This window comes from Lactuca serriola, chromosome 5, assembly GCF_051521515.1.
Source record: "Lactuca serriola cultivar US96UC23 chromosome 5, Lser_US96UC23_V15, whole genome shotgun sequence".
NCBI lineage: Eukaryota > Viridiplantae > Streptophyta > Magnoliopsida > Asterales > Asteraceae > Lactuca > Lactuca serriola.
The window spans coordinates 345,218,755-345,225,771 of record NC_136412.1 but is presented as its reverse complement, the minus strand read 5'-3'; the positions used below and the strand labels follow the sequence as shown (position 1 = coordinate 345,225,771).

Here is a 7,017-nt window from a genome sequence, read left to right as displayed (position 1 = left end):
AACGACGAAAATACCCTTGTTCTATAGTGAGATAGAGGGAGGACCTTTGATAATGCAAAGAGTTGAGAGTGAATCCCGTTTTTTTATCACAGTTGAACTTTGGACTTGATCTTTCCATTAAAGTAAGAAAACACCAGAAAGCTTATGATTTATCTTTCATGATTGATGAACAACATTATTGGTGAGAGGAGGAGATCACTGTCCTTTGAGGAAAAAAAATGTTTATTTCAAATCTCCTTACTCATAAATCATAAAAACCAAACCACACTCAATCAAAACCCAAAACTTAAACCAAAATCAAGATCTAAAAAATCTAACCTCAAAATCTTTTTATTTTGATGCTCATGTTTATTGCAATTTGTTGGTATGCCGGATCTTCATTTTGTTTTAGTTTTAGTTTAATTTTTAGTAGAGGCAAAATAGTAAATTTACTTGGACTTCATGGAATATCACAAGAACAAAATTGTAACTTACTCTATAAATAATAGGGACATGTGACCTGGTAATAACCAAGATCAAAGTTGTAGAGCAAGTAAGCCAACAATATATCATGCAAAAGGTGAATGTTTGGATTATCATCACCCTCATCGAACGACAATGATCTGTCAATGACTAGGCCTTCATAATCCAAAAAGTTTGACCACTGTATAACATATTTAGCAATATCTTGCTATTATTCATAAAAAGATATAAGAATATTGCCAAAAAGAGTGCAGAATTGTAAGTATGGTATTATGGGTTGCACATTGCTATCTGTCAGTAAAAATAAAGTATACTTTTTATATTGGTAAAAAAAGAATTAGGCATGTTGCTATTTTCTGAAATTTACCCAAAAAAAAATTAAAAACAAATGTGTGTTCCTCTTCAACCACCAAAGGATGCTTTAGCGATATATTATCAAACTGCCAAAATAAATGAAAAATAATTTTGTCATGAAAGAGTAACAATTATATGAGAGAAAAGCCTAATTAATTTTTATTAAAAGTAGCTTTTCTTAATTATGATATTCACATCAATAACTTTTAATTTAAGTGAAATTTAATAGATTGATTGAATTAAACACCATATGACAGCATTTTTTATCAAGTAGAACATAGATATGGTCAGAAATTCCAGAAACCTTAAGACATCGTTAACCAGGTAGCACTTTATCAATGCAGCACTTATTGAAAAAAGAAAAAAAAGGGTTATGTGCCTTATATAAGGAACAATAAACAACCTAATATAAACTTTTTTTCCTCAAATCAGTTGGTTATGCTAACACATCAGATGTGGTAATAAATTTAAAGTACAGATCCAAGAACCTGGATGGAAATCTATAAAGGAAAAGGGCAGACTAAAATATAATGAACCAATATTGAACTCTAATTTTTATATGAATTTGGTTCCTATGGCGTTAATTTGTTCCATTATAATGCATGTAATATTTTATGGAATGCCAAACATCATAATGGAATTGTACTATCTAAAATTGTTAAATGCTACCAAAAAAATTCACCATTTTGATCAACTTCTTTCAGCTTCTCTTTAATCTGCATTGACAACTGAAGAATCCCAGGGGTCTGCATGTTTAACAAATGACTGATTAACATTTTTTTAATGTTTAAAAGAAAAAAAAAAAGATTGATTAACATTTCTTATCAAAGGATATGCTACCATTGTTTTCCCATACCAGTGATAATAAATAAAAGAAAAATAATAACTTTTTCATTAAGACAAAGCCTAATTATTTTGGAAAAAATAAATGAATTTTACTTTTTATAATGAATGACCTCGAGAGGTACCCTCAGGGACTTTTTTGGGAACTACAGGGGGCATTTTGAGGACACTGGATCAATTGTTTCTCCTCCTTCCATTTTGACAATGATTTTGACTTTTTGACCATGACCATCAAAAACCCCTGACTAATGATTGTCTTCTGAATTACTTCCCTTCTATTTTTATGTAGCAACAAAACTGGTGCAGTTTGAAAATCAGATTTTTCAGAAAAAAAACAAACTGCTGATGAAGAACACAGGGTGATAGCCAATCAGAAGAGAAAGAGAACTCAGCTGTATAGTTCATCTCAGAAACATGCACAAGCATTACTTCTGACACACGGATAATAAACATCAATATTGCTTTAAATGCAAGAAATAGCAATCTACTTTCATTTTTTTCCTAATATAGCATTACACTTTGAAAAATCTGCCAAATTAGAGCATTTCAAGTCACCAAAAAAGTCAAACTTAATATGGAAAAAGAACCTTAACTTGAAGTTTCTTACTCCTTGATATTTCCAAATGAGGCACCAAAGTACACATCAACACGATCTGGTTGGACCTTTTATGTATCTGATGTGTGCCAAAGGAAGATAAGATATGCATAACTGAAATGAGCATAGGCAGCATTAGAACAAAATAATGGTGAAACAATTGGCATTTTATAAACCAATTTGAGACTGCTCATACTTACACATCCAATGGATTGAAGTTAATTTCAAGACTTCCAACAGAAACTATTGCAATCAGGTTTTCATAGTAAACTGCTACATCCCCCTTACTATGTAGGGAAAAGAATAAGAAGAAAGAAAAAATTCAACTTTGGTATACTTGTAAAGAAAAAGCATAAGTGAATAAAAAGTAGAAACCTTTCGTGTCCCAGTTGTAGCAACATCATCTGGTTTTGGTGGACGAAAATGGTGATGGTTGTTACTACCCTAAAAAGCACCAATTCATATGCAAATAAATCAGTAATCAAATGCCAGAAATCATGAAGGATTAACTAAACTCATGTTACTAGAGATGTTTAAGTATAATAAAGAGAAAAAGTTAGCGAAAATTCAAACACTAAATTGTGATTCAACAAAAGGATTTGAAGTTACCTGAGTAATAAGTTTTGAAAATGATACGAGCTTAGCTTAAACCAAGTTGCTGATAGAAGAGAATGTCATTAGCTCATGTAGCCCTCCAACCACCTATATTACCAGTCAATAATATGAGTGCTAGAAGGTTGTTGCATCATTTCAGTAAGAATCTTATCAATGCAATCAATAAGAAATGATCACCCATCACATCATACCACTCTCAGAAGAAATTCTCAGCAACTGAAATGTCAAAGTGATCAATTTGCACAATACAGAGTCTTAATATGGTAAATTTTATAATGCAATATATGAAAAAAATTAATTAACTAATACAAAAACACAAATAAAAGAAAAATATCTTAATAGGTTAAGTTTAGAGTACAATGTCCATGTAGGAAAAACAAAATAAAAGTATAATGCTATAACTGATAACCAAAATCAAAATTTGGACCAAATTCAACTCTGTCAAATTAGGGACTAACCTTCCAACAAAGCTATACTTGATAGACCACTTGTGCAACAAATGAAACATCTAGGGACAAAATTGTAATTTACTCTGTAAATAATAGGGACGTGTATGTGACCTGGCAATAACCAAGATCAAAGTTGTTGAAGAGAATAAGCCAACAATATATCATGCAAAAGGCGAATGTATGGATTGTCATCACCCTCATGGAATGACAATGACCTGTCAATCCTTACCATTAAAAAAAATTACTTAAATTTTTTTTAAAGAAAAAAAAAACAAAAATTTTAAATACTTTGAATTGTATGGTCCTTTTCACACCACATCTTTCTCTACAAGATGAAATTGCAATAAATATAATATGTTGGGTGAAAGAAGTTGAAGGGCAAAATAGTCATTACCTGCCATTGGTTTTTTTGAAAGTCATGTACACTGATGTTTTAACTGAGACAATATCCCGCCTCTCTGCATATGTCGAATCGTATGAATAAGATCCCAATTAAAATTCCCAAACCTGGAATTACATGTCATTAACAGATTTAGTCAATTGCTTGATGGATATCCTAACCTTTGTGAGTGTACTTCAAAACATAATCCCCATTAATCCCATGTGTGAAACATATCGACCACTCATGTCTCTAATCTAACAATCTTCTCGTATTAAACTAATTTCATTTAGAGTCTTTAGAAAGCTAACTACATAGATGCATACTCACATTTAATCAATTACTTGATAGCCAAACAACTATAATTCCTCTATGGATTTGCATTTTAGAGAGAGAGTTACCAGCAAAAAACTCCCTGACTAAGAAGGTAATGTGGTGTTGCACCTTTTTATTTTTCAAAGAGACTATCAAACAATAAAACAAGAAAGAAGAGTAGTTACATTTGTCAAATAATGAAAAAAAATTACCTCATCAGGAATTTCCTTGCGTCTATCACAGTACACATTCATCAACTTCTTTAGCTGAATGTTGTGCATAACTCTATCCTACAAAATGCAACAAAACTCTTGCATTGGCTTTGATTGATGACTACAAGTCAAAATTTCCTAACAGCAAAATAAAAAATATATAATAATATTGTAAACTGGTAACCAAAATCAAAGTGCATTGTCTCAATAAGAAGATAAAATTATAATGTCCTAATGGGAAAAATTAAAATGACAATCACTCGCAGATAGGTCCCTTCATGGGACACTAATATAGCAACGCTTTTTTCATTATTACACTATAGAGAATTTGCATCCATATTAATTATTAAGTAAGTAGAGTTTGGTTTTGTACCTTTGACCATATATTGACCACTGGCTTTTTTTCCTAAATTGCTAGGAGCTCTTGACTGCTCTGGTTGTCCGATTAACATAACCATGAAATAAGATGTGTCAGATGATAATGATTGATACATGTAAAAACAACATGACAATTCTAATCTTGAAAAAGATATTAGTTTCATCCTTATTTTTGTCTGAAAACTGCAATATGATTGCCCCTGCTTTCATGTTTGTTTCTAAATAAAACGTATTAAACTAAATCTATAAACAAGAAATTAGAAAAAAGAAAACTTATTTTTTGTTACATATATAACCCCCTCACATTCACTGATGTTTTTTATACAAAGGTATGTCAAATATGGTCTGTTAGCTGTCATGTATTCGAAAAGCTAGGCTTACTGATGTTGGGGTCTGTTATTTGTATTCCACTTTGAATGATTCTGTATAACCTACACAAACATATAACTGTTAAATATTAAGAAGAGTCGCAATTCTAGAAAGTATAATTTAGTTATGGGAAAATAAACATAAAAGATCCTTCAGTAGCATCGTCACAGTTCAACATATATGAATCGAGGGATGATGATTTCATCATATTGAATTTTAAACAAATATGAAGAACAACCATGACATAGCCACAAAAAAAAGGATTTTACTAAAACATGTTGATCTGATTCTGACAAAACAAGGCTTCATAAGAAAGTGACAGAATGAATGACATTTTCTTGCAACCAACAAAACCATATTTTATAGAAGAAAAAAAAAACAGCAAAAAAATGACGAAGAACCCAACAAAAAGATCAGAAAAAACCACGGAGACACACTCTGTAGTATCCTTCTTTTCTAATTTGCAATAAATCTATCTGGCGCAGTTACTTAAAGCTATAACATCAGAAAACCCTGCCATCGAAAAGCTGAAGAAGAAGGGGTAATACTAGAAGTAGAAACCCAAAAAAGAATAAAAAACAACAATTAACCTTAGATTGAAAACTTACAGGATCTTGACAATTTTTGTGAGTCGCCTGTAAAGGATCAGGGTGTCTGGGTCTTCTTGGAGTGGAATTGCAGAGATCGCTATTGGTCTCCAGGGGGGTTTTGGTAGCGGAATGGCTGAAGAACAAACGGTATAATGACCCAACCCTTTCGAGTTTCGAGTTTTAATTATTAATCCGGCGAAAGAGGGAGCTGGGTTATATTTGCGTCTGTTGAAAGCGAAACGACTGAAGAACGTAGATATAAATGCGCGAATCCCAAACCAGACTCTTTGGATTTCCAACGGTTATTTATTTATAAAAGCTTTCCAAAATTATAGATTAATTTCTTAAGCTGTTTAATTTCTGTTTTGTTTAATAAAAGAATTTTAATTTATTAATAGTATGTTTTATATTAATCCTATCCTATCCTATATAATAATATTTAGCGTGGAATTAAAGATTGTACATTTTGGTTCTATTAAATATTTAATTCTTTATCATAAGATTTAAACCTAAAATCACTTGTATGTATAGTTTACGTTTTCTTTCTTAAATTGGTACTACTCTTAATGTATGTTTTATATTAACCTAAAATCGACTTCTAACACTTTTTTCTTAAATTGGTATTAAGACGTCACATTAAAATATTAATTGTACGCAAATACCAAATTCATAATCAATTATTAACTTGTTTAATGTTTCATTAATATTTCAATGTGGAATGGATTGAGTTAAATCAAATAAATTTATAGGAAAATTATAAAACCATGGTTGTTATTTTTTTATGATATTGATCCAAAAACAATTGGATTTGCACCCGTGGTTCTAATTTGATTTTTTTTTTCCTAATTTTTGGTTTCTTGGAAAATTGAAAGGGCTTGAAATAACTATTTTGCCATTTTTATTTTGTTTTTCCATTTTCTTTAAATTTAAAAAGCCACAAAAATTTCTCTCTCTCTCTCTCTCTCTCTCTCTCTCTCTCTCTCTCTCTCTCTCTCTCTCTCTCTCTCTCTCTCTCTCTCTCTCTTATAATCTTGTATTTTATTTTGGGTCATGTCTGTAGCAAAGGTTGTAGTTTTTTAAGGGATAATGTCATTGAGGCCTTACAAACTTTTCTTAATTGATTTAGTTGGTTCCTCGTGTTTTTCTTTTTTTGGTTTTGTAGGGCCATAAAGCCCCCTTGACCTGCTAAAAAGGATAGTAAGCTTGTTTTGGTCTGGTTTCATTGGTAAACCCTTCTTTCTCTCATCTATCAATTATTCATGTGAAGAACAACTTCTTCTTCACTCTGAATCGATCCTAGATACACCTCAAGAAAATTGAGACTCATTCTTTAATTGACGAATCAACTATGTACCTTCTCTTCAGATAAATAAGATTAACTCCTTGTTTCTTGGTTGCAGGTCGAAATCAAAGAACATGTATTCCTTTTTTTTCTCTCCCCTTTGTGCCTCGCACC

At 31.3% G+C, this 7,017-nt stretch overlaps 1 long non-coding RNA gene across 5 annotated transcripts; it reads right to left on the bottom strand.

The window, feature by feature from the left end:
* Window positions 1-910: 910 nt before the first annotated feature.
* On the bottom strand, window positions 911-5,823 carry LOC145055459 (uncharacterized). 5 transcript variants are annotated; one of them, XR_013685188.1, is made up of 11 exons: window positions 5,580-5,823; window positions 4,984-5,033; window positions 4,598-4,657; window positions 4,225-4,302; window positions 3,713-3,825; window positions 2,864-2,956; window positions 2,630-2,698; window positions 2,455-2,541; window positions 2,267-2,368; window positions 1,773-2,187; window positions 911-1,562 (listed from the first exon to the last, which is right to left on the bottom strand). It is a non-coding gene; the product is annotated as an uncharacterized LOC145055459 (long non-coding RNA). The 5 variants fall into 5 exon arrangements; XR_013685185.1 differs by having other exon boundaries at window positions 912-1,562; window positions 1,756-2,187; XR_013685187.1 differs by lacking the exon at window positions 1,773-2,187 and having other exon boundaries at window positions 913-1,562; window positions 2,247-2,368.
* Window positions 5,824-7,017: the final 1,194 nt, after the last annotated feature.